The sequence below is a fragment of the Marmota flaviventris genome, chromosome 13, assembly GCF_047511675.1.
Source record: "Marmota flaviventris isolate mMarFla1 chromosome 13, mMarFla1.hap1, whole genome shotgun sequence".
NCBI classification, from domain to species: Eukaryota; Metazoa; Chordata; class Mammalia; order Rodentia; family Sciuridae; genus Marmota; species Marmota flaviventris.
Window position 1 is genome coordinate 40,248,484 of NC_092510.1, and position 17,857 is coordinate 40,266,340.

A 17,857-nucleotide genomic window follows, 5' to 3' on the forward strand; every position below is an offset into this window, starting at 1 on the left:
GGCATGACCTCACAGAATTTAATAGTTGTTTATAAGCGTTTGTTAACATTCAAAAATAGATGGTTTCATACAAAGACCCAGATTCCTAGTTACTTGTTAAAAAAAGAGAATGAGTCACCCATGGACCCTCACTTCTTTGGTGACAGTGCTTGGCCAGAGCTGGCTGGACCACCACAGGCCACCCTCCACCGAGACCTTCTTCCCTCAGTACCGCCCTGACCCTGGAAGCCTTGGGTGTTTGCATTCTTCTGTGCCAACTGTGGAAGTTGTTGATATGCATTTAAATTCTGTCTTTAAGAATGGAATTTTTTCCTCTTTTTTATTTTGGACAGATGATCAAGGAGGTATTATTTCTTAGAGTGGTAAAAAAGTTTCTTCTATTGCATGTGTGTTTAAATGTCTTTGTGGCTACCATCTGCAGACTTCTTGCATCTGTTTAGAATCTGTGGTGATGGAGACCTCACACTCTGTTCCAACTCCAGCTACCTGTCCATGCAGTGTCTGTGGCTTCTATCAGATAGAGGATCCTTCAGTCCCACTCTGTCCATCTGGGTAGAGTGAAAAATTTCAGGTCACTCTGCTTCTGCTATTTCCTTTCAGCACCATCCCTACTCCCTAAGAGGAAAGGTGGAAGTGACTGGGAAGGAATGAAAAGAAAGAGGAAGAGAATTATCTGACTTTATGGTTTATCACCTTTAACATTCAGACCCTGAATCTCCGAGTCAGGTATCATTCTCTCCTGACTAATGACAAAATTAAGGCTGCCATTTACACTCTGTCCCAGAGCTAGAAAATACATAGTGAGTGGAGTTGGGCCCAATTGTGTCAAATTTATGTCATGTTTTCCCACTGTTCTGCCTGCATTACAGTCTTCAACATCTTTCTCCTGTGCTTCTAAGACTGGTATTTGCATATATGTTTATTAGTTTGAAGATGGTTATGAACTAGAAATAAAACAGGTTTCTTCCTGCTCTTAATAGGAGTTTTTGTTCAACTCTCCACCAGGAATGTGTCTTTAGGCCTCCAAGTTTTATATAAATATAATTTGAATGGTCTTCAAGGAAATGGGAGCAAATAAGAATAATAAAAATGGAGGAACTTTGGATTGGGTAGTGAGGGGAGGGGAAGAAATGTGGGGGTTGGAAGGATGGTGGGATGAGACGGACATTATTACTGTACATACATGTATGATTACATGACCAGTGTGACTCTGCACCATGTACCGCCAGAGGAATGAGAAGTTGTGCTCCGTTTGTGTGTAGTATGTCAAAATGCATTGTACTATCATGTATAACTAATTAGAAGAAACAAAAATAAAATAATTAAAAAATAAAAGACATGTACATTGTAAAATAAGAATAATGGATATGTTGGTTTAGATCACAAAGTGCTTCTTATATACGTTTACTTGTTTGGTCTTCACATTTCTGAGGCATGTTTGTTGAAGTTTTTAGATGAAGCAACCAAAAGCAAAAAGATAAAGTGACATAGCTAAATATGTGATAGACACAAATTAAAATCCTGAATCGTGATTCCTCTTCTGTTATCTCCGGAGTAGTTTTGATTTATGCCAGGGCATCAGTTAATTTTGAAAAGTGCTGTTCTCTCAACTTTTGCTGCCATTAGTGTCATCTGTTGTCATGTTCAATCATAGCTAACACTTATTAAGCCTTCCCGTGGGCCAAGGGCAGGGCTAAGTCCTCTGCATTCATTATTTCACTTAATGCTCCCAATGGCAATGTGACATAGGTTCTCTTTCCCCTCTTTGACGAGGATACTTCAGCTTAGAGAGTTAAATGGCCTACTTACTGTAACACTATTTAATTGGTACAGGAGACTCAACTCCAGGCTTGGGAAATTCCTGGAAATTTCTGCTATGACTTAGAAGAAATAAGACACCTAGACTGTAAACCACGTGGGACTAGGCTCTTGTAACCTCCACAGAGCTTACCTGAATGGTTGTATATAACATGCAAGTCATTCATTAATGACAGTTGATATTTTTCCAGGCTGTTAATTTTTAAAATTTGTGTTTTTTTATATATTTTTATATTATAGGTTTTTAAAAATATAGAGTCTCATATTATGTTGTCCAGGTTGACTTCAAACTCCTAATCCTTCTGCCTCAGCCTCCTAAGTAGCTATTACAGGCATGTGCCAACACACCTAGCTAGGTCATTAGTTTTGACTTTTCATTTTCTCCAAGGATTTTCAAATCATAATCTTAGAATAGTTCTGATTTAGTGTTAGCCGTTTTGATTCATTTTTATGCTATATAATTGAAAATTAAGCTCTCAAACATCTCCTTTGCAGGTTATGAACCACAATATGTAATTACAATTTTTCTTTAAATTGATCATCTTCTTTTGAGCTGTTAATAAACATGTCTGGCTTCATTTGGGTTTTCACATTATTGGTGAGACTTTCAAATCTAATAAACTTACACACATCTTGCCAAGTCTGAACAAAAGTCTGATCACCACATCATTAGTGATCTTTGTGCTATTGGTATGATGATTAAAAGAAAAAGAAGTTTCCTATGTCGTTGTCATCTCTCCTATCCCATAAATAAACCATTGAAATAATCAAAGTGTAAATTAATCATATTTAGTATTATTATTCTCTGGTTCTTTTCCCCCTTCTTAATCAATTTAGTTCATTTAAGAGGGAGTGTATGCTTTTAAAAATTAAGGTATAGTTTATGTTTTTACCATTTTAAAGTACACTATGAGTGGTTTTAGTATATTCATTGTGTTGTACAACCATTTCTGCTATCTAATTTCCATTCATGTCTCAAAAAGAAACCCCATGTCTATTAGCATTCAGTCCCAATCCCTTATCCCATTTGTAGAAACTATGAGTGCTGCAGTCTGGCTGGGCACAAATAACCGAGCCGCCACAAAGCCTTGTAGATTCAAACAGCAACTCTTTATTCCCCCACTCTCACAGGCACTGCACACACCACATGGGACCACACTCCCTCCACCAGGCTCCGCCCAATCTCCCCAAACCCCCACCCCCGGAGAACTCCCGGGAACTCCAAAGTAGCAGGCGCCCAAGGCAGCAAGAGCCGCCCTATTGCCCGACAGTAAAGGTCAAATATACAATACAATCAGTCCAGCATCACCTTTCAACCATTCCCTCTGGTAAATGCCAGGCATCTTTCTGACTGGGCTGTGGCTCTCAACATATGAGTATACATTTTGTCTTCATGGGTTTGCCTATTCTGAACATTTCTCATAAAGGAAACCATATAATACGTGTTTTTTTGTGACTGGCTTTCTTTCACTTTGTATAGTTTTGAGGTTCAGCTATTCTGTAGCATTTATCAGTGCCTTATGCCTTCTATAGCTGAATGATATTCCCTTGCATGGGTATACCTCATTTTGTTCATCCAACAATAAGATAATGGACATTTAAATAGTTTTAACTTTTTGGCTATTTATTAATAATGTTGCTATGAACATTTCATGTATAAATTTTGTGTGAAGGTATGTTTTCAATTTTCCTAAATGTATACCAAGAAGTGGAATTTCTGGGTCATGTTAATTCTATGCTTGACTTTGTGAGGAACTGCTGAATAGTTTTCCATTGGGACTATGTCATTTTGCATTCCCCAAAACAATGTAGAAGGATTCCAATTTTTCCCCACCCTCACAAAAATATATTATTTTTCTACTGCATACATATATATCCATCCTAATTAATGTGAAGTGGGATCTCTTTTGGGATTTTGATTTACATTTTCTAATGACTAATGATGTTGGACAACATTTCATGTACTTATTTCATTTACATATCTTATTTGGAGAGATGTATTCAAAATCTTTGCACACTTAATAAAACTAGGCTCTTAATGTTGAGTTGTATGAGAGTTTTATATATTCTAGAACTTTGCCAAACACATGCTTTACATGTCTGCCATTCTTGAGTCAGTTGAAAAGTTTAAAAAAAAAAAAAAATGTGGGCTGGGGATGTGGCTCAAGCGGTAGCGCACTCGCCTGGCATGCTTGCGGCCCGGGTTTGATCCTCAGCACCACATACAAACAAAGATGTTGTGTCCGCCGAAAACTAAAAAATAAATATTAAAAAAATTCTCTCTCTCTCTCTTTAAAAAAAAATATGTGTTTTACTGCCATATTGTGAAACTTAGTGGTTTCTGCCAAGTACTGCCTTATATTTAATAATTGGTGTTTGGAATGTCATCAGAATTTGTGCTCAAACAAAGGGATTGAGGTGAGAAGGAAGCACTTCCTTTGCAAAGGGTTTTACTGTTGAGGTCATGCATTAATCCCTCCATCTTGAAGAAAGCAGTGGTCACCATCTCATATAGTAGAAAGTGTCATGGAGGCTGAGGATGGGGTTGGGTCATGGCAGAAGTTTATGTGTTTATGTTCCCAAAAAACCTGGTCTCAATGTGTGAAAAACAGCTACAAGTTGCCATGAGAACAAAGAGAGAGACCCAGGATTGCAAATAATTCAATTTTCTGGGGACTTACTGATAGAAGCATGATCCTGGGCAGCAGCAAGACCAATGGATCTTTCCAATCTGGGTCAGAGGAAAAGGGCGTATAAAAGTGATCAGGACAAGAGTGACTTATCCACACCAAATGTACTTGGTTTATATCAAGCTAGTATCAGGCACATTCCTTGTACTGACAGCTCCAGAGTCTGAACATAAATCTCTACATACCTCTGTAAAGGTTTTGCTTATTTATAGTACACTGGGAAACTATGCATGGAAAGCCTACCATACGTAGAGGCAATATTGGCAGTTATGACTCAGATGGCTGAGGTCAGGTCAAACCGATTCCTTACAGTTTATCTTATTTTTAACCCATGGTGGGAATGGAAACATTGTTTTTGCTTCAGAATTACTCTTGAAAAACAAACAAACAAACAAAATGTCTGAGCCAGGCATGGTGCACAAGCCTATAATCCCAGCAATTTGGGAGGCTGAAGCAGGAGAATCACAAATTCAAGTTTAGCCTGGGCGACTTAGTGAAACCTTGTCTCAATAACAAATGAAAAGGAATGGGAATATAGCATGCCTGGGTTCAATCCCCAGTACTGGAAAAAATAAAAAACAACTCTCTTCCTTCCAAGGAGAATATTTACAGCACATTCTTCTTGTTAAGATGGATTGGCCTGACTGGGATAGTAAATTGGATCAACTCTGCCATCATCACTGCACACCTTGTGGAAACCTCGAATTCTGCCCTGAGACACAACAGGGAAAGGGAACCACAGCTGAAATAGTAGACTGAGTAAGAGAGAAAGAGTAGGCAAAGATGGCTCTCAGGTCAGGACTTTTCCAAAGGGAGCTGATAACCCAACTTGTTTGTATGTTGCATACTCCCTGTACCATTGCTGGAGGCCTGCACCAGGATCTTTCAGCTCTGTCAAAATGGACATTGTCATTAGTGCAAGGATGCCCTTGCCCCTGTTAGGCTTCTTTACATCTTTGCTATGCCAGGCATAATATCACTAAATTTGAAACTTTGGATGAGTTCCCCATGTGATTCATATGCGTATCAAAATTTGGGCATCATAGATTGATATCCTCCCTGTTCCTGCCCACTTCACATGGTTATTGAATCTGTGTCTGTCTGAGTCAGATTCATCTTTCTTTTTTCATGGCTTTCATGAATTCAGCCTAGTGTACTCTTGATGTCATCCTAATATTTCCTGTACTTCTTCTCATTATTGGATGAAGAAAATTTCGGTCACTTAACATTTCCCTGAAATGTAAATAATTCTATAGAAATTCCCACTCTGCCCCCTGTCTTAGGCTAAATTGCATCTGTGATTGGCCCTAATTAACCATGAGCTCCTTGAGGGAAGGGGTCTTATATCATTCATTTTAATATCATTCCTCCCACATGTCTCCTAACCCAGATCCTTGGACATGGTAAATGTTTGCAAAATTTAATTAGGTTACTGAATCACAAATGAGAATTATTTTAGAAGACACCAAAAATTTTAAATGCCTTTTCTTTTAGTCCCATTCAGATCTTGAGACTTTTATTTCAGTAATATGAAGTTGTATAGAAATGAACTAAGATCACATTGGCTACTTCGTGAGTCCTTCCCATGTCCTATCTTTAACTCTGAAACTTTTAAAATGTATAGAATAAAAGTAACTATTTATCTACAAAATAAATTAAGTGAACTCAGCGAATAACTGGAAATTTAGTCTCACTGAAAATATTTTACATTAATTTCTTCTGATTCTGTTGCTTTTCAAATTTGTGACCATGATTCACCTGTCAAAGCCATACTGTTCTGAGGATTTTATGAGAAAATCTATAAAGAGTACATGGCTTATGTTCCCAAACTCTGAGTTAAACTAGTACTACAGCAGATAATCAATCCAAACATATCCTCATTCTCATATCAGACTTTTTCTTTCCACATTGCCTTCAGGTGTCAAGGAGATCAATAAAGGAAAGGGACCAAGGGATGGTAGGTAGAGGGAGGGGAGAATACTGGGGAGTGATATTGGTCAAAATATATTGTTACATTGTGTGCATGTATGAATATGTAACAACAAATCTCATCAATATGTACAACTATAGCGCACCAATAAAAATGTGGAAAAAAAGAGTGCATAGCTTATAATAGCAAACATTTATTAGAAGCTCTTACTTCGTGAACCAGAACTTTACATGCAAATGTAAAGCTTAAATTTAAATTCCTAATGACTCTGAGGTTGTATTTTATTATGCTTCTTGTGTAGATGAAGAAACAGGTACATGCATCTGGATAAGTATTTTATCTACAATTACACAGCTAAATAAAGTGTGAGGCCAGGATTTGAACACAGTCTGAACCCAGAGCCTTCTCCCTGAGTAGTTGTTGATTTCTCCCCTCAAAATATCTCATGTTATTTAACATACTTATTTCATTATGTAGATTAAAGGCCCCCTTGAATATGCATTGCTCTCATCTATATTTTTCCATTGACTAATGTCTTTTAAGAATTTGTTGGTCTGTAAATGATTATTGGCTAATTGATTCCATGAGTTTACATGGAAGTATTTGGAAAATCAGTAATTGTTTTAGTATAGCAAGTCCTTAATATAGCAAGATCTTTTCTATATTTTGTGGGGCTCTCAGTTTTAATCTTCATTGAGTCCATTACCCGTCTTAAAATGGTCACCCTGGAAAGGATAAGGAATAGATCATTGGTAATGGTATAACATCACATAATGGCTAATCTGGATGGATTCTCCTACCATCTCACACACATAAAATGTAGCACTTCTCTCCAAATTAATATAGAAACAATACATAAACCCAAACACAAGAGAAATAAAGGAAAATCTTCAGGTGCCAGGAATTAAAAGGGAACTCATATTAGTTAGCTTTCTGTCACTGAAAACAAAGTACCTAATTTGAGTTATAAGGAGGCAAGATTTAATTAATTCACAGTTGTGAAAGTTTCAGTCCATGACTGCTTGGCCCTGTTGCTTTGGGTCTGTGGTAAGGCTGACATTGTGGTGGGAATGTGTGACAGAGGAAGCTGCTCACCTCATGGCAGCCAGGAAGCAAAGAAAGAGGAAGGGGCTGGGGTCCCAATATGGCTTCAAGGACATGCCCCCAGTGACTTCACTTCCATACACTAGGTCCCAACCTTCTTTAAATGTTCTACCACTTCCCAACAGCACCACAGGCCTTCAATACATGGGCCTTGAAGGACATGTTCAGATTGAAACTGTAGCAGAACTGTAAACTGTAGCCCAAACTGTAAATGAGCTGTGCCAAGGTCTAGACTCAATGATAGGCCTTTATGATGGGAGACTGGGGTTTTAATATTCATATGAGAAAAATTGAGATGATCTTGATCTGCATGAATAAAGGAGCCACAATCAGACCTCTGCAGAAAGCCTGAAACCTCAAAATTTTACCCTGTCCTTAGAATACAGAGCAGAAAAATTCTACTCGGTGACCTCAGGAAAACCTTGAGAAATCTTGCTATCTGACCATGGCAAAAAGTGAAGGGAGATGGGGCACTTATGAATAAATTAAACCTCAGACTTATGCTTTCCTAGGTGAATGATTTAAATTAATACCACCATGTAATTCTGATTTCCTAAGCTAAAAAATCTAATATGAAAACTGTCCTGGAGGCCTCAAAACTCCTGAGTCCCCAAGCCAAGTGAGTAGCTGATATAGACACTTTCACAACTCACAGGAAAAAGCTACCCCTCACCAAAATCCAACAACTAAAACACACACACACACACACCACACAATGCAGGAAAGGACATGAACAGGAGAGTATGTGTCCCCAAAATAGACATGGTAAAACATTTTGTAAGAGTACATAATAAAAATGTGTCACATTCTTCAAGAAAAACAGATGGAAAAGAAACTGGAAAATAGAAAAAAAAATGATTTAGACATAGTATGAGGAGATAAAATGAAACTTAAAGACAACAGGATTAAAAATTTGGTAGGTGAATTAAATATCTACTAAATAAAAACAAAGCAAGGATTAGTAAACTGGAAGATAGGCTTGAGAAAACCAGTCAGCTGCATCACAGAGGGAAAAAAAGATTCCTAGGTATTTGGGTACTGAAAAGCACATTTTAAAATAATTTATAATTCAAAGAAGTCACAGTAGAAATTATAAGAAGTAATCAGCAATGAAAATACTGCATAATAATTCATGGAATACTATCATAGAATTTAGAAGGAGGATAGTATGAAATGGGTGAAAAAGCGAATGTGCTAAACAATCAATTTATAAAATTTAGAAAAAGAACAGATAAACCTAAAACATTAGAAGGAAATAAATTGCTAGATAAGGGTGGAATTTAACAACAAAACAAAAACAAAATAGGCGTGTGGTATGGAACACATTTTGAAATAGACTTAGAATAAAGGAACTAGATCTTCTCGTATTAACATACATAAATCTCAAAAACATAATGAAAACATTCCCAAATTAAAAGGCATATTGAGAAAGGAAACATACATTTAAACAGATACCATTTAAGTAATATTCTCCAACACAAACAGCATAATACATTTTAAGAGATAGACACAGATATGTAGTATGTATATATATAGAGAGAGAGAGACAGAAAATAGACTCAAAATAGTGATGTCCTTGAGGAGAGAAGAGAATAGAATTGAGGGAGCTACAGTGATCCTCCACCATAAGGATTTATTTAAATCAAAGAAAATCTGTAGCAAATTTGGTAACATACTAATGATTCGTTCATTCTGGATAGTGAGTGTATGCGTGTTTAATGCTTTTTTACTTTTCCTTGAAATATTTTAGTATAGCATTTTTTCAAATAATTGACAATCTGAATTCTATGCTACATGGCATGGAATTCTAACACACTTACTGTTAAGCAATAGAGTTAATGCCAGTGCTACCGAAGGGTTTTACTCTATGTCATCAGGTTATGGAAAAATAGCTATGGTAGGCAGAATTCTAAGATGTTCCCCAAGATTCTCACCTTTGGTACACACGCCCTATATAATCTCCTTCCCATAAATGACACTATGATGAGATTTCACTTCTGTAATTATTTATATTATCTGGCAAAGATGAGATATTACCTGGATTTTTCAGGTAGTTAGGATCCCTATTCAGCTGGTTTTACATTAATCAAAAAGGAGAATATTCTGGGTAGAGTTTACTTCATCCAGTGAAACCCCTTTAAAAGACTGAGCCAAACCCGAACATATAGTCCTGCTGACTAGGAAGAGGTGTGGGCCGTGTTGTGGGAAAGCCATGTGGTAAGGAATGGTGGAAACCTCCAAGAGCCCAGGGCAGCTCCAAGCTGATAGTTAAGGGAAAAAAAAAAAAAAAAAATCAAGGACCTCAGTTCTACAACCACAGGGATGTAAATCCTGAAAACAGTCCCATGAGTTTGGAAGAGAACCCCGAGCTCCAGAAAGGAATGCAGCCTGTGATGCACTGAGCAGATGACCCCCATGAAGCTTTGTGCTGTGTCCTGGCTCTTGACTCATGAAAACTGACGATAAATATTTGTTGTTTTAAGCTGCTAAGTTTGTTGTTTGTTACACAGCAATAGAAATTATTCCCATAGATGCTGAATGTACCCTGTAAACTGTGGCATACTCCACAAACAATGCTGGTTTTGTTACACCATTGATAATTCTTCCTTTATCTGAACCTCTGTGATCAACACACCAGAAGATCAAAGGTGCTGCATTTGGTAGCCTTCTATGTCTAGTCTTGGAATACAATTTTGATTGAGATCTTCAAATCAGACTCATTTTAGACAAAAAGATCCACAGAAATTGTTTCTAAGTTTACATAATATAAATAAATAAATAAATAAAAATTAACCTACCATCCAACACTAATGTCTGCTGCGGTCTGCCAGTGGTACCCAATGGAGGATCGAGTTTTAGAATGTTTTTGTTGAATATCATTGTGGTTCACTACTCTGAAGGAGAAAGTGGTGAACCTTCTGAAAAGAAGCAGAAATTTGAATTTGTACTTGAGCTTCAGAAGATGAAAGAAATTAAACAATTCCTGGAGTAACCATTAACATAGCAGGAGGCTTTCTTTTTGTGATCATCAGCTAAGAATCAGTAAATATGGGCATCTCTTTACCCAACTTATCTTATGCATCTTACTCTTTGTGATTCCCCCCCAAGTCATAACCTCACTTTTAGCAAGGTCTCATTTAGGCCTTTTAGTCTGGCTTTTGGTGTGCTGAGGTATGAAGAGAATGATACTTTAAACATTGGGCTACAGTGTGGGGATGCCAGTGCTATTAGTGAAAGTTCCCAAAGGGAAAAGCATCTCCAGGAACAAAACACCAAGCCCTAAGGCCTGCCTGTCCTTCCCATGACTCGTGGACAATCATGGAGAACTGGAGTCTGGTTTTATTAAAAATGCAAGTTAGATGTTCTCATAGTTTGAGAGTCTTATGATTTAAGAAGATCAGAAGAAAGAAAACGGGCTTGTAGTCTTACACAGAGAAGCCAGAATCTGTGCCTCCTAACCTTACAGTGTACCATGGCCGTGCATGCTTCTTTGGCCATGACCTGAGCTGGCTGACGTGTGGCCTCATCTGCCCTTACCTTTCTAGTTACTTTTTTGCTGGTGTCACCCATATTAACCCACCCACACCACTTTCCAGTGTTCTGTACCCACATATCCACGGGTTCATTAAGCATCTTTCTCATCCAAAAGTTAATTCATCACCTTTCTCCAGAATTACCCAAATTCCCCACTGGGATAGGTACCAATGTCCACTCTGTTGACCAAGCTAGAAAACTGGCAAGAATCCCATGGCCTCCCTTTCTTCCTCAGCTGTACCACCCTCCACCCACAACCAACAAATTCATCACCAAGTACTTGCACTTCTACCTCCTAAGTCTTCCCAGTTCTTCACTCTCTTAAGACCTCTCGCCAGGATCACAGCAGTGACTTCCTAACTGTTCTCCAGGCTTCTACGGTTCACACGGCTCTCTTAATTCAGAACTCCTTTAGATGAATGGGTAAATCTGTCAGTGGTTTCCTACTGCCTTCAGGATCAATTTCAATTCCTTAGCATAGTGTGTGGGACCCGTCTCAGTCTGCCCTTCAGCAGCTGCCAGTCCTCCTTCTGATCACTGCCCACACTGAATGGCTTGAAGCCGTTCACATGCACTAGGATTTCTAAACTCCATGCCTTTGCAATAGTGTTCTGTTTTTCTGAAATGTCTTTTTCTTTTTGGTCTTATTATTAGTCCTCCTTTCCCTGATAAACTTTCTACTCTCTTGAAGAAACTGTTTATCTTCATCCTAACTCTTTTTTTTTCCATTGAATCCAGGGCTGCTTAACCATGGAGCCCCAACTTCAGCCCTTTTTGTTTTTTATTTTAAGATGGGGTCTTGCTAAATTGCTTAGGGCCTCACAAAGTTGTTTGAGGCTATGTGATCCTCCTACCTCAGCCTCTCCAGCAGCTAGGATTACAGGTGTGTGCCACCACAGCAGGCTCCCATTGTTTTAAAACAGTTTGTCTGTGTGCCTTTCAAAGACGATTCCTTGAGGACAGGGCTGGACATTGAATTGTCCTTGTAGTCATGCAGTGTGTTATGGTGCCTATTTGTATAGGTGCTCAGTAAATATTTGATATGTGCATATTAGTGAGTGGATGTTTTAGTCAGCTTTTCATCACTGTGACCAACAAGAGCAACATAAAGGAGGAAAAGTTTCTTTGGGGTTTACAGTTTCAGAGGTTCAGTATATAGACAGCCAACTCAATAGTTCTGGGCCCAAGGTGAGGCAGAACATCAGGTGGAAAGGCATAGTGGAGAAAAACAGTCAGGACATGGCAACCAAGAAGCAGAGAATGAACGCCATACACCAGGGACAAAATATAAACCTCAAACGCACGCTCCCAGTGACCTACTTCTGCTAGCTATATCCTACCTGCCTGCAGTTACCCAGTTCCTCCATATCAGTGGATTAATCCTCATCAGTGATGAGTTAAGGTTCTCATAACCCAGTCATTTTACCTCTGAACATTCATGCATTGTCTCACACTTCATATCTAGATCATAACAGTGGAATAATAAACCTATGTATGAGGGAACAGATAAAAATGCAGATGAATATAATAAATGGTAATCTCTAGCATCAGCTCTCGTTTTTTAAATGTATATTGGTTGTTATTATATCACCATAGTCATTTTACTCATGGTCTGTGGAGCTAGTCCCTTTTAAAGTTCTCAGTCATTTGTAAAATGAATGCTTTGAGTGCTACTAGATGATAAAATTGAGTTGGACAATAAAACAAATATTATGTATGTATTTTATTTATTTTTATCAAGTAGGCTGATAGACTAACTTGAGTGTTTAATGTCTTCCTAAAAATACACAATAAATAATGAAAAGTGAATAACCTGATGCCTTCCCTTATTTTCTCTAACTTTTATTTGGAGTGACAGAAGGTTTGGGGAGGGGAGAAGGGAATAAGGAGGAGCATGCACAGAAGAGAGTCCAATTCTTTCCTCCCTCTCAAATTGCATATCATAGATTCTGATATCTGACATATTGGACAGTGGAATGTTGTGGATTATCAGAAATCTGGATCATTGCATTATCAAAACACTCCATTGTGGCCCATGAGTTTTTTGAAGCATTGGAAGCATAACTAAGGGCACTTGGTATAGTAATGGTGCAGAAAAAAAGTGTAACCTTTGATTCCAAAAGTTACTTCAGGATCAGCTGTGCTAGGAGGAGAAGCAGTCACTCTTTAAGGCATGGTGATGCTGGTTTAGCTCAGTATTGTGCCAAACAGAAACTGTTTTTTCTGTGGTCCCAAACCATTATCCCAGAGAAACCCATGAGATCCTCACCAAGATCAACTTTATTCTTGAGTCAGACTGAATTAATTGTAGGTGGTAGGCACCAGGAGAGATGACTCAATGGAAGCAGTCACAGCTATTCACAAAACAGTGCAAACCACATTTCCTGTTGATAGTGGACAGAGTTATCCATGAAGGAAAACATTTATTATTGCAATAACAACAAGGTTGAACTCCTTTTTAACTCATGCTTTTCAGATCCTCTAGCACTCAATGTAGTGCTTGGTATGTAATTGGCATTAATAAATGTTAATTTGTTATTGCTTTTTCTTGAATTCAGATACTACAAAGAATGTGTTCAGTGTGCCTTCTTCCCTGAAGTCTGGACATGTATGATAATATTAAGGCTTTGCATCACATTAAGGCTTTGCATCACAGTCTTTGGTTGTTAGGAAAAGTCAGCAACGTTCAGGAAATTTTTCTAGGATTGAATGTCTAACAGTTGGTTGATGGTAAATAAGCAAGTCTATACAAACTTGTAATACTCAACACTTACCAACAGTAAAAATGTTCAATATTGGGAAATGTTCATGATATCAAGTTAAGTGAAAAATGCTTTATAACCCCCCTTTACATTCTGTACCGTGTGTGACTCTAGAAAACATGCTAAGTGAAAGAACTGAGACAACCAACCACATATTGTATGAATCCATTTCTGTGAACTGCCAGAGCAGGAATCTGTGGAGACAGACAATAAATTAGTGGTTTCTAGGGGCCTCAGGAGGGAGAAGGTGATGAGCAGCGACTCCTGACAGGTTTGGGTTTCTTTTTGGGGTGATAGAAGTGTTCTAGAATTAAACATTGGCAGTGGTTCTACAACATTGTGAATATACATAAAACCACTGAATTGCACACTTTAAATGGAAAATATTGTGTTATATGAATTTTATCTCAATAAAAAATACCAAAAACTCCATGATGATATAGCCATTAAAGATGACAAGAGATAATATGATAATTCATTTGTGGTGTTTAGTGCAGCTCCTGATAGGAACACAAATGTGCTCATTTGTGTTCACCATTATATTATGGTTAACTGTAATAGAATATGTAAAATAAAAACAATTTCACTTTGCAGGTATTCAAGTGAGTTGGTAGTTTGGGGTGAATTTTTTTATACTTTTTAAAAATTTCTAGTAGAGCTATTCTAGTATTGCTAGTATAGTAAATACATTTTTAAAAAATTTGAAAAAAAAAATAAGAGTTTTACAAACCCAAGCATCTGGTTTTTGAGATATACTTCTAAGAAAGGCTTGCATTGGTGGAGCTACTCAGATCTTTGGAGAGCAAGAAAAGGATGAGAAAAAGGTCCAGATATATTGCAGTGTAAGGGCATTATAGAGAAACCATCCTTCCATTTATCCAGCATATACACATTGTCATTATAGGAAGTGTCTTTTTATGCTTTTTTTCCTCACCATTAATGTTCATCTCAGAGTAGCTCCAGGAGGCCAAAAGGGCACATGGTTAATTGCTTACTATAGAGCCTAGCATGTGGCATGGCCTGATAACTATTTCAGTGAAAATTTAAAATATTTACCTTTGTCAATAATTCTTATTTAATCAATCCAAAATTAATTTGTGTAATGGGAAACTAGTGGGGAAAAAAACACACAAAAGATTCTAATCTCTGTCCTTCACGTCCCCTCAAACAGTAACAATGCTGCTTTCATAAATCTAAATCAAATGCAATTCAGCTACTATCCCCAGGTTAATTTTATAACTCTAAAAAGTGTAAGCTCCTGAGAACAAGGACTGGTGAGGACCTGGAGAAAACAGAGAGGAAGACCGGCTGATGTACTGATATATGGCTTTTTTTCTCCTTGTGATTTCTAGTATTGCTTCCTGAATAATAATTTTTTTATAAACTTAGAAAGCAAATCACCCCAGAACCCTGGGGACAAGTCTGTGGGACTTGCAGTTGTTTTCTCACACAATAGAGACATAAATAGATGACATTCTGGGTATCTTCTCTTTTAAACTTGGGTCTTTGAACTTAAGAATCCCTAGTTGATTGTTTTCTTCTTGTGTTTCTTTCTCCTCTGTGTTACTAACATATTTATATTTAGCATAAAACCTGGAGAAAGTGTGGACAGCTTTCTTGGAACTGAGATCCTGTGACCCCTATTTTAAAGTGGAGGCTCAGAGGTGCTCATAGCCTCTTGGGCATCAGAGGGATCTCTGAAGGTCACTAACTTAACCTTTTCCCCACCACTTAATAAGAGGACTTAAAATTTATGGCCCTGCTTACATGCCTCACAATTGGTGGAACCCAAATCCCAGCATGCTCATCTAACACCAGTATTCTTTCCACACTATCTCTCTACCTGCTTGGGATAATCTTGCCTGTGTAGGGAAGAGAAGCTCAAAAACGGTGTCCTTGAGTCCCTTGCTAGGGGTACAGTGTTCTAAGCTACTACCTTACCACTGGGGAATTCCTCACTGGCCTTGCCAAAGGCCTCTATGGTACTCTACCATTCAAGGAGACTATTGACCTTTACCTCTCTCAGGTGGGCATTGCCCTCTCAGGGAGGCCTAACCTGCACACCCTTTGGAGAGGAGTTATTCCCAGCAAGCTTTATCTTTTGAACCTTCTCCATGCACCTTAATCCAGCCCAAGGTTCCAACTCTGTAATGGGTAGGGAGGGGATGTGTCCTGTGAGATCCTGACCTGGTCTAGGGACCCGAAGATCTCCCAGGGATTATCCTCACCCTGACCCGAATCTGATATTTCCAAATTTGATTGGTCCCAGTTGAGGGCATTCACCAAACACCTCAGGTACTTGAGTATCTCGGGGCAACATCTATAAACCTCCTAACTTGACTGGCATTTATAATTCTTTTCAGTAAAATAGAGAAATGTTGGAGTACAATTTGTAACAGTGACCTTCAAGAACAAGCTTAATAGAAAGTTTTAACTGCCACATACAATAACGCATTTCACCTTGCAGTTTGCCCTTGATTGTTTGTAAACTAATCCAAGTTATAACTCTTTTGTTTCTCCCATAAAAACCCATATTTCACTGAAGTCTGAAAAAAATAGTAAGTACTTTTCTTTCTAAGCACACTGCATTCATTTGGATGGAGATGGGTAGAGGCAGTTCATCCTTGGGAATACAAACCCTGAGGTTGGGCACAACATAGGGCTTTTGTGGCTGTTTTTTTTTTTTTTAAACACAAACACATCTTTATTTTTACATTATTGAAGTTTCTTTGACATTCAAGCCAAAAATTTATTTGAAGCAATATAAATAGCATGAGAGAGAATTAAAAAAAAAAAAACAGCTTTGAGCATTATGGATTATCTTTATGGCATAAGTATATGCATATAGAACAATTGAACCCAGACAATTAATAAAGCAGGAAAGAAGTATATAATGCCTTTTTTAGTTTACTTAAAACATTTTGAATCATCTTAACCACTCATGAGTTTCTAACAGTAGGTTTTGATATATGAACTAAATTAGAGAGGTAATGGATTTGTTCTTTGTCTTAGCTACAATTTGGGAAACATTTATGACCAGAAATGCATTCTGTATTATATACACAAATAAAGAGATCAAGGAAAAGATAGAATATGTAGGAAAACAAAATTAAGGATAGATTTAAAACACAAAATGCACCAAGTGAGAGGTTCATGTATTTGGTCTACTAGTGGGTAAAAGAGGAATACCTGAAATTAAATGGAAATTCTTATATTGATTATAATTCATATTTCTTTTCATTGTCCTACAGTCAAATTTTCACCAGCTGATAATTTGAGTTTATGAATTTGCATACCCAGTTATATCCACTTTGACTTTTCATGCCATTTAATCACTTCATTTTCAATTAGCATCACTCATCAGAGGTTAGTGAAAGAAAAAAGATATGAGTCATCCCAATTTATTTATTTTGTGGTTTTAAAAAAGTATATATGTGTGTATTGTGGGGAGAGGTACAAGGATTTAGAACAGTTTGAAATATGATGAGGAGGATATTGAAATTTTGTGAGTTTAGTTATCAAAGTTGTCATTAAATTGTTTCCTGTACACTTCATATAAGCATCTTGTTAAGGCAAAATTTCAGGGAATATATAACATTTCTTAAAAGTGAATGTACCCCTGTAGTCAATGTATGTATAAGAACTCAAGATCACAAACTTCATAAAATGGCTCTTGATTGGATAAACTGGAGCATATCATTACTTAGAAATAACTGGACAGAATGCAAACCAATGAAAACATAGTTGTTCAGTAATATAATAAATGTCAAATCAATATAATATTAATTTGCTATTGAAATTACAAAAGTTGCATTAACAGAAAAGCATCACAAAAATTCATCATTAAAAGTGCTTATAACAAAACTATGAGAAAATACAAGTGGATATGCAAGCTATGAAATATGTAAAATGTCTCTGCTGATAAATAGAATAAGGTGGTTTGTAAAAATAAAAGTTATACTGGTTTTTCTAAGATGGTGGATTACTTTCTTTTCCACAATTTTGTGATTATTATACAT

At 37.4% G+C, this 17,857-nt stretch overlaps 1 protein-coding gene across 1 annotated transcript in view; it reads left to right on the top strand.

The window, feature by feature from the left end:
• The window catches only part of Slc1a1 (solute carrier family 1 member 1), a 74,133-nt gene that overhangs the window by 21,537 nt on the left and 34,739 nt on the right, over positions 1–17,857 (top strand). The window lies entirely within an intron of this gene.